The sequence below is a fragment of the Petaurus breviceps genome, unplaced genomic scaffold (assembly GCF_028583685.1).
Source record: "Petaurus breviceps papuanus isolate PSGF00001 unplaced genomic scaffold, PetGlider_PUasm1.0 176, whole genome shotgun sequence".
NCBI classification, from domain to species: Eukaryota; Metazoa; Chordata; class Mammalia; order Diprotodontia; family Petauridae; genus Petaurus; species Petaurus breviceps.
Genome location: NW_027185771.1, coordinates 10,118,939 through 10,128,566, shown reverse-complemented (window position 1 = coordinate 10,128,566; position 9,628 = coordinate 10,118,939). Strand labels below are relative to the sequence as shown.

Below are 9,628 nucleotides of genomic sequence, written 5' to 3'. Positions count from 1 at the left end.
ATTGGATTTTGAGCACAGACTGTCAGAGTTGGAGGAACCTTAGGGCACAGAACAAGAGACGGGAGGAACTTTAGGGAACAGAATGTCAGATTTAGAGGGCCTTTTAGAGCATAGAATGGCAGAACTGACCATGACCTTAGAATCCATAAGATCAGAACCGGAGACCATATATGGTCACACCTTCTCTTTCATATAGAAGAGAGAACTGAAGCCCAGAGAGGTAAAACTTGCTGAAGGTAAGACAGACAGACTGAGGCAGAGGCAGTATTAGTACCCAGACCCAGCACTTTATCCCCTTTAGCAGGGTCATCAACCACATGGTCTATGGGCTGCATGTGGCCCCAACTCTCCCCAGTGTGGCCCAGATTAAAATGTGGCTCCTATCTGATTTTAATGTTTTAATGTATTGATTAAAAAATATGCAAACATTTTCTAAGTTAATATGTGACTGATAAGGATCCTCTCATAAGGGTTAGGGGCCCCCCATTTCTATTTGAATTTGACACCACTGCTCTGGTACAGTTAGGTGGCACAGGGAATGGAGAATTGGGACTGGAAGCAGGAATATCTGAGTCTAAATATGGCCTCAAACACTAGCTGTGTGACCCTGGACAAGTCACTTAACCCTGTTTGCCTCAGTTTCCTCATCTGTAAAATAAGCTGGAGAAGGAAATGGCAAACCACTCCAGTATCTTTGCCAAGAAAACCCTAAATGGTGTCACTAAGAGTCCCACACTACTGAACAACAGTCCCTGTTCCAGACCATTCCCTTTATTTTTCATAGAATGTAAATTCCTCGAGGATAGGGACTGGTCCTTTTTGACTCTGAATCCCCAATCCCTTTTATATTGCTTTGTACACAGTAAGCAATCAAACACTGCTTGCATTTACACTAAAGGCAGGAGAGCTGGAGAAATACTTCCTGACAGAGAAATAACTTATGAGTGAGGGAATAAGCATTTATCTGACACATACTATATGCCAGTCATTGGGTTAAGTGCTTTGCAAATTTTGTACAATTTTGCTTTCACAACAACCCTTCAAGGTAGGTGTTTTTACTTCCCCCATTTTAAGATTGGGGAAATTGAGGCAAATAAAGACTGTGACATGCCCAGGGTTACCCAATCAGGAAGTGTCTACAACTCAATTTGAATTCAGGTCTTCTTGACTCCAGGCGTGGCATTCTATCCACCATACCACCTAGTTGCTCACTCAGGGTTACACAGATAGTATATATTAAAGGCTAGATGTGAACCTAGGTTTTCTTAATTCTGAGCCCAGCTATCTACCCACGATGTAACACTACCTCTCGGGATTCTGGAAATTAAAAGACAAAATAAAAAAACAAAAAACAAAACCCAACAGTACCCACCTCAAAGAGCTAGCATTCTGTTTGGCCTTTCTATTGGATATTTGCTAAGCATTGAAATCTATTTTTGAAAAATAAATAAAGATTTGTTTCTGAATGAATGATATATGGATATTTCAATAGGTCTGTGCTCCTATGGTGTGGGATAAGATTGCAACCTGTCCAGCCTTCTATTCCTTTGTAATGATTGCCCATTTCTATAAATCTGTAGAGGATCATCCTGGCATCCTTGGAGGCCTTCTTCTGGTTCTTTTAATAATTTGGAGTTACCATTGTAGCACTTGGGCTAGACATCTGACTCTTTCCATGACTCCCTCCACTTCCCTTTCCAATCATGCACATTCTCAATGATGTCTTTCAATGTCATTTCTTGGGTATAAGTCAACATCTTGCCGACCATTGCCTTTGTATGACCCATAATTTCTATTCTTCCAAGACTGTGGTTTTTCCATGATTGGCAGCCATATGACATTGTGGGTACACCATTGATGTCAGAGGTGGATGAATCTCTTTTTCTTACTAGGAAACTGTGTAAGAGTTGGAGGCATTAGGAGATGACACCATCCAAATTTCAGGATACAAAACAAAACAAAGCAGCTTCATCTGCACATCAACTGGATCCCAGCCTCCATCTTTTGACATGACCTCTCCAAAGGGATGAAGCATTGCAGTGATGACTGAGAACAATTCTCTGGTTTGCTGTAGGTAAAGCCTTCATACTTTAGAATTTTGATCTGAACTTGGTGACCTTTTTTATTCTGCACAATTGGACTGCAATTTTCATGAGAACAGGCTCTCTCCTGAGATTTGCTGTAATTCCTGTTTCCAGTTGGGCCTGAAATACCAGAGAGCAGCTGTTCTGGTGGCATTCCAACACTCCCTGACTATAACCAGGGAGTGTGGAGGTGCACAAAAGCAGGATAAATTCAGTCTCATCACATCCAGGAGATGAGTGTGGGATAGTGGAAAGAACCCACATTCAGAAGATAGAGTGCATCCATTTACTCATTCTTTCACTGGGCGAACACTGATGAAGCACCTACTCTATACAGTGCCCTGTGCGAGGCTCTGAGGGAGACAAATAATTTAGGTAAAACACGGCCCTTGGGATTCAGTGACTCCGGCCTCTTTGTTCTTCAAACAGCATTCCATCTCGATACTTTGGGCATTTTCAATGACTGGCTTCCATCCCTTCTTATCTCTGCCCCCAGGTTTCCCTTGATTCCTTCAAGTCCCAGCTTAAGTTTTGACTTTTGCAAGAAGTCTTTCCCAGTCCTTCTTAATCTTAGTGCTTCCTCTCTGTTGGTCATATTCAATTTATTTTGTATATATCTCATTTATACATAGATGTTTATGTATCATGTCCCTTGTTGGTCTCTGAATTCCTTGAAGCAGTCTTTTTTTTTTGTCTTTTGTGTGTGTGTATTTGTATCTCTAGTGCTTAGCACTATACCTGGAACATAGTAGGCACTTAATAATAAATGCATTTTGACTTCTAGAGCTTTTGGTTTAGTAGGGAGATAAAATGAGAACTTACTTGATAAATGCTTTAGAGTAGGTGGACCAAGCCATAATGTGATATTCAAGGTGTGGGAGACCTTTTAGACAGGAGAGGTCAATGAAGTAAAGCTTTCATTCCACATACTAGCTGTGTGATCATGGACAGATCATTACTTTGCCTGTCAAATAGGGATAATGCTACTTTACTTGCCTGAAGGCAGTGATTGGACCAGATGGTCTCTAAGTTTCAGGACATACGTTGCTCCTTAACAGAAATCTCGTAATAACAGCTCACATTTATAGAGTACTTTAAAATTTTACAAAGCCCTGTCGGTGACAATAGTCCCCAAGGGAAGCAGTAAGAGTATTATTATCGTGATTTTATAGGATGGAAAATTGTGTTTGAAAGGGGATGAAGTGATTTGCCCACAGTCACAGAGCTGGTCAGGCTAATGCTTGATGAGAGAGCCAAATGGGACCATACGGTCATCTAACCCAATTGCCTTATTTGCATCTGAGAAAACCAAGGTCCAGAAAGATTTAAATGACTTTCCCAGGGTCATATAAAGAGTAAATAGAAAATCCAAGATTAGGAACTTGGGTTCTGTGACCCCAAACCCTGTGTACTTCCCTCCTAGTCATGCTACGGAATTATTTCAACTTACCAGTAGTATAGTCAATATCAAGACCTTAGCTGAAGACAATAAATGCTGAATGGACTGTGAGCAAAACTGTCAGCACTTATTACTCTGACCTTCCTTTTGGACACTTGTTCAATCTCCCTTCATACTTTGCTCCTTAACCATTTTTGCTGTTGTTCTTTGGATGTTTTTTAGTTGTATCCAACTCTTTATGACCCCATTTGAGGTTTTCTTGGCAAAGATACTGGAGTCGTTTGCCATTTCCTTCTCCAGCTCGTTTTACAGATGAGGAAACTGAGGCAAATAGGGTTAAGTGACTTACTCAAGGTCATACAACTAGTGTCTGAAACCTAATTTTAATTCATGAAAATAAGTCTTCCTGACTCCAGGTCTGGACTTCTATCTACTGCACCACCTATCAAGAACTTAGCTGAAGATCATAAAAGCTGGACAGACTACAGGCAGAACTGTCAATTGGTCACATTTGTCTCCTCCAACACTCATTACTTGGACCTTCTCTTTCTACTTTTGATCATCCTCCTTTTAGACCTTATTCCTCAACTGTCTAGACTGCCATAATAGCTACTGGCATTTGATCCAGTCCTGCTTTTCCACGGCTTCTGGGAAGTAAATGCGATGATTATCTCCATTTTATAGTTGAGGAAATTGAAGGAAACACAGGTTAAGTAACTTGTCCAGGATCACTGAACTAGTAAGTGTCTGAAGTTGGATTTGAACTCAAGTCTTCCTGATTTCAGGTCTAGCGCTCTATCTACTTTACTATCTAGCTATCTGTTAAATGAATTAGTTAGTAGGCATTCTTTAGGCCTGGAAAATATAGGAGGGATAAGACACAAATTTTCTCATCTATGGTCTTTCTATTTATGAGTATTCTTTATCACAATAACACATTTTATAGAGACATGGTTTCAAATCTTGAATATGAGGCTTACTTTGTGACCTTTCACAAATCACTTAACTTTCCTAGACCTCAGTTTACTCATCTATAAAATGAGGAAGTAGGATTAGATGCCCTCTGGGCTTCTTCAAGCTCTAGATATATAATCCTAAAATGGATTGAGGCTGCAGTTTTCCCACCCTGTCAAAGAGTGTCAAAGTCAGGTCTTCTGACTCTAAGACTTGCAGTCTTCTTCTTGCTGCCTATCTTCTGCTTAATAGCAGGGCATTATCCTCCCTTGAATTCTCTTTCTTTGTCTTCTCAGTTCTTATCCCAGTGCCTGGCACAGAGTAGGCATTTAATAGATGCTCATTGAAATGCTATCATGATACTTGTAAAGTGTCTGTCCCATTGCCTGGCATATAGTCATATATAGAATAAATGCTTATTCCCTTCCCGAGAAGTAGTCCAAGTTGCCCCCACATGGGTAGATGTGTATCATGGCTCACCTGGGTGGCACAACAGATAGAATTCTGGACTTAGAGTTCAAATCCTGTCTCAGCCTTTCTAATTGTGTGCATCTGGGTGTCACCTAACCTCTCTCCATCTCAGTTTCTTTGTCCCATTGGATTGTGTCTCGAGAGCAAGGACTGGCTTTTGCCTCTCTCTGTATTCCCGTCACTTAACCCACTGACTGGAATGTGGTAATCAATAAATGCTTATTGACTGACTGACTCTTGTATTTTTGTCTTTTTCTTTCTCGTATTTTTCTCTCTACAGTTACAGAATCCTGAGTTCATGATGGACTATCACAGAACCAGAGAACTCATCTTTGTATCATGTTGCAAAAGCCATGTTCCTGGTGGACAGCACTGGGAAGATGGCAATTTCAACTGGGCCTTTCATATCATTTCTGTTTTCTCATCTGTTGTTGTCTTCACAAAACCACATGGGACAGCTGAGGAATCTTCCTTGCCCTCCCCTAGAGTTCCTTAGAGTGCTTAAAACTCTCTAATCCCCGGCCGTGTGGAGTTCCTGGCAAGTCAGGCAATCCTTCATTTCAGGGCTTAAGTATAAGAGCAATGGCCTTTGGCCTCACCCTTAACCCTCTGATTTTCTGAATTTTCTACCCTGACATCTACAGGGTAGAAACTACATGTCATCAAACTGACATAAGAATATTTTCAAGCAGGAAAAAAAGGGTGGGGGAGAGGAAAGAGAAAATCCAAATATCCTATTCTTCCCCTTCCTATCATTTTCACCATTTCCCAGGGAGGACTCATGAAACCATATATCCCCCTTCTCCCCTCTGGGCACCAATACCTCATGGCATCTTTAACAGAAACAGAGAAACCTGAATTCAAGACTTGGCTTGGGGCACATTATTCAATTCCTTCTTGGGTGGGGCAAAGTGAGCTGGGCAAGAGGAGTTAACTCTGAAAGAATCTGGGCCCCTTTCAGCACAAGCAAATGGTTTATCTTGGGATCTTGACCTCAATTTCCACAAGACTGTTACTAGTGGAGACCAGTTTCAACCCCAAAGGGGAAGTGCTAGTTAGGATAATTGTGGAGTGGACTCCCAGCAAGGCTAGTGTGGTTACTACTATAATCTGACTTTTTGTTTTGACTTGCAAATGAACAGCTGACCATAGGCCCCTGAGGAGCTGAAGGAACCAGACCCATCATCCAATCTGGTCTCTCATTTTACAGAAGAGGGGACTGAGTCCCAGAGAGGGACAATGGTCAAAGAGTGATCATTGTCACACAGCTTACAAACAGGATTCATTACTCCAAGCCTGAACTTTTGTCTTTTCACCACACTGGGTTGTCTCTTGTAATTCTTTGGTATTAAAACTGAACGCACTGCAAGAGTAATGGTCAGCCTTAGCTCTGGAGATGCAATGAGGAAACAAGCCCCTCATCTTTCATTAGACAAGCGGCTGAAGAAGAGGGTGGAATGTTGCATCTGCTGTCAGACAGAGGCACTGTGCTGTGTGGTTTTGCTAAAACTGTTTTTCTTTCTTGTAAGGGAAGGCTTACTTGGGGGAATTGGGGAATGGGGGCATGGAAGGGCATATTCAGAGAAGATTGTGACATAAAAACCAAAGGCATAAATAAAGCTTTTAAAACTAATTCTTTGGTATTTGTTTTTTTCCTTAATTCTAGTCCTTTTATTGGTGATTGACCCTCAACTGCAAGACATTCCAAGAAACCCCAGAATGAGGGTTGGGTTTTTTTTTTTTTCCTGACAAAAGCTGCTCATAGGTGGGTGACTGCTTTCTTTCTGAAAACCAAATGACAGGCTGGGGTTGGTGGGAACATTCACATCTCTTGACCATCTGGTATATATAACTTAGGATACCCATTTTTCATGACCTTAAAAAGAACTCAACCATTTCCAAAGAACTACAAAGTGCTTATTAGCCTGGGGCATGGGCACCACCCCCTTCCATACTCTGGCATCCACCCTTCTTCCTCACTTCCTGATTTCTGTCAAGGGGCCTCCCATCTTTCCAGTCCCACAGGTTTGCAATGTTGGATGCATCTTTGACTTTCATTCTCTCTTCCCTCTCCTCCCCCTCCTCATCATATCTTACAGTTGTCAAATCCTGTGACTTTTCCTTGAACATTTTTCAGATCTGTTCCCTTCTCTCCACTCAAACATGGTCAGGTCTCACTTCTCAAATACGGTATTGTAATAATTTCCTATTGGGCTTCATGCCTCTAGTGTATCCCTTCTCTGAATCAGCCATTCTTCACATAGTTGCTAAAGTGATTTTCCTGAAGATCAGGCCTGATGACTGCACTGCCCTAATTTAGAAGTGCTGGTGATTCCCCATTGCCTTTAGGATAAAATATAAACTTTTCTTTCTTTTAAAGCCCCTCACCTTTTGACTCCCAATTATCTCTCTGAACCTATTTCACATTACTCTCTGTGACTCACTCTATCATCCAGCTAAAGGAGTCTACTGAGAGAACATTCTAATAAAGGATTTTCCACTTTCTGTCCCTGAGTTCCCATGCCTGAAATGTTTTCCCTCCTCAGCTGTCTGATAGAATCCCTAGATTTCTTCTAAGCCTAGCCTCTGCGTGATCTTCTATAGCACACCTTTCCTGATTCCCTCTCTTATTATTAGTTCTTCCCTGCCGCACTTTTTTTTATTATAAATTTCCTAAGCTGTGTTTCTGTTTCCTCTCTGTAGAAGGTACATATTTGGAGACCCCTGACTATTCTTTTGTCTTTGCATCCCTAGCACCTAGCCCAGGGCCTGGCACATAGTAGGTACACAAACACATGTGTGCTTGTTGCATTGGAAGGACCCGAATCCATACACAGTCTGAGGAGGGCCATTGGGAGGTCCATATATGTTGGGAGAAAACACAATATCATACAGGCAAAGATGCCATGAAGGCCATTGTAGCCTATGGTCTCTTCGATTTAAACTCATTGCTGTGGTTTTTCTATCACCATCCTAAAAGTAAATCTTCCTTTTCAGGAAAAAAAAAAATATAGTAGTTCTGACATTCCAAGAAACCCCAGAAGGAAGAATGCAGAAAATCAAATGTCTTGGTGACTTTCCAGCTCTTACTCATGGGAGATAAATGATTTCGTATGCTAATGACCATTCCCTCAAATCTCTGACATTTTCTTACAATGTACTTAAGGAGAGTTTGTTTTGCTTTCTGTCTCCACAACAATTACAAAGATTTATTTTTTATTGCTAGAGCTCCCTTTGCCAGGACCACACTTCCTTTTCTTTTTAAAGGAGCAGCCCTATGTAAGAGAGACAGCAGATAGCAGAGTATTGAAAGAGCTGTGGTGAAAACAAACAAGGCTGAACTGAATTTTTGGCAGTGGGTGGGTGCTCTCATTGGGCCCTCTGAGCCATCTGGGGCCTCTGACTCCCTTCTGCCAGACAGATCAGTACACATCCACTCAGCAGCAGCTCATAAGTGAGGTGGATTTGTCACGTTTGGAGATAACTGAGAAGTCAATGGGACAGTGCTTAAGGTTTAATAAGGTCTTCCAAAAGCACTTTGTTCTCGCCAGCAGGCTAGATCATTTCTTAAGGGGCTGGTATCAGGTTCAGGTTCCTTGGGCTTTCACTTCTCAGAGGGACCTTATTTGGTTTATGAAGGGTGCTTGATTGACAGCTTCAGGGTGAAAAGTCCTCACTCCAGTCTCCCAGGGGTCAAGCCTGGGAAGGGACCTTGATGATTATCTAGTACTCATTTTAGGGTTGGGAAAACTGAACCTTATAGAAAGGAAATTATTTTCCCAAGATCACACTTTCACAAATGCTTTGTGGCAGAGCTGAGACTAGAATTCATTATCTCTGGCCTTCCAACTTGGGATCAAGAGAGCTGGATTAGAATCTTGCTTCAAATACTGGCAAGTTATGGGACCAAAAGTAAAGGCAACCAATCTCTATGAGGTTTAGTTTTCTTATCTGTAAATAAGCCCCAGGAATACCTGTAGATTTCCTGAGACTCAGACTAAATAACCTACCCAACCAGGGATGTGCTGGGTAAGTGTTTAATAACCATTTCTCCAAGGGGGAAAAAGGTATATACGAAACACTTCTAAATCATTAACGTTTTCCCAATCACTTTATTCAGTCTTGATAATCAAAAAAACTATACATCAAGCCCTCATTTGTACTATTTGCTGATTTCCATGGTGTAAGTGCATACACTGAAAATTTAACTATACCTCTCAAGTTGACTCAAGCTTCCTCCCACACTTTGAGAACTTTGAAGTGTTATAGTAAAGTCAGTTACAATGCTATTCCAATGATTTTTGAACTACTTTACTCTTCCTTGAGGCTATTCTGTGACATTATCAACAAAGAAGCCCTTGAGTACTATGACTAATTCAATTAAATCAATATTAAATGCCTACTATGTGCAAAGAACTATGTGATAGGTCCTGTAATGGGGATGTAAATTTTGAAGATCTTCCCTGCCCCTAGGCTAAAGTGCAAGGGAGCCTGGGATGGGAGGCTTGTTTTTCAGTAGAAACTTTTTGATTGGGCAGTGAGTCAATAAGGCTGTTACATTCTCTGAGCCAGGAGAAGGCTATATAAGCCCTGATGTGTAGCATTGTTTTGGGGCTCACTTTGAGAAGAGTTCTGTGATTTGATCAGATGAAACTATGGGAAGCCGTTGTCCAGAGGGGCCCCCCCCCCCCTTTGAAAAACCCAGATGTTGATTTGGTAT

The 9,628-nt window shown here is 41.4% G+C and overlaps 2 long non-coding RNA genes across 2 annotated transcripts in view; both read left to right on the top strand.

Annotated features, from left to right (window-relative positions):
- The first annotated feature begins 2,309 nt into the window (after window positions 1-2,309).
- Window positions 2,310-6,537, top strand: LOC138159587 (uncharacterized). Its single transcript, XR_011167918.1, has 2 exons — window positions 2,310-2,459; window positions 5,189-6,537. It is a non-coding gene; the product is annotated as an uncharacterized lncRNA (long non-coding RNA).
- A 2,918-nt stretch (window positions 6,538-9,455) lies between these two features.
- Window positions 9,456-9,628, top strand: part of LOC138159341 (uncharacterized) — a 4,045-nt gene continuing 3,872 nt past the window's right edge. The window contains exon 1 of the long non-coding RNA XR_011167869.1: window positions 9,456-9,624. This is a non-coding gene — a long non-coding RNA (uncharacterized lncRNA). The remainder of the gene's footprint in view (window positions 9,625-9,628) is intronic.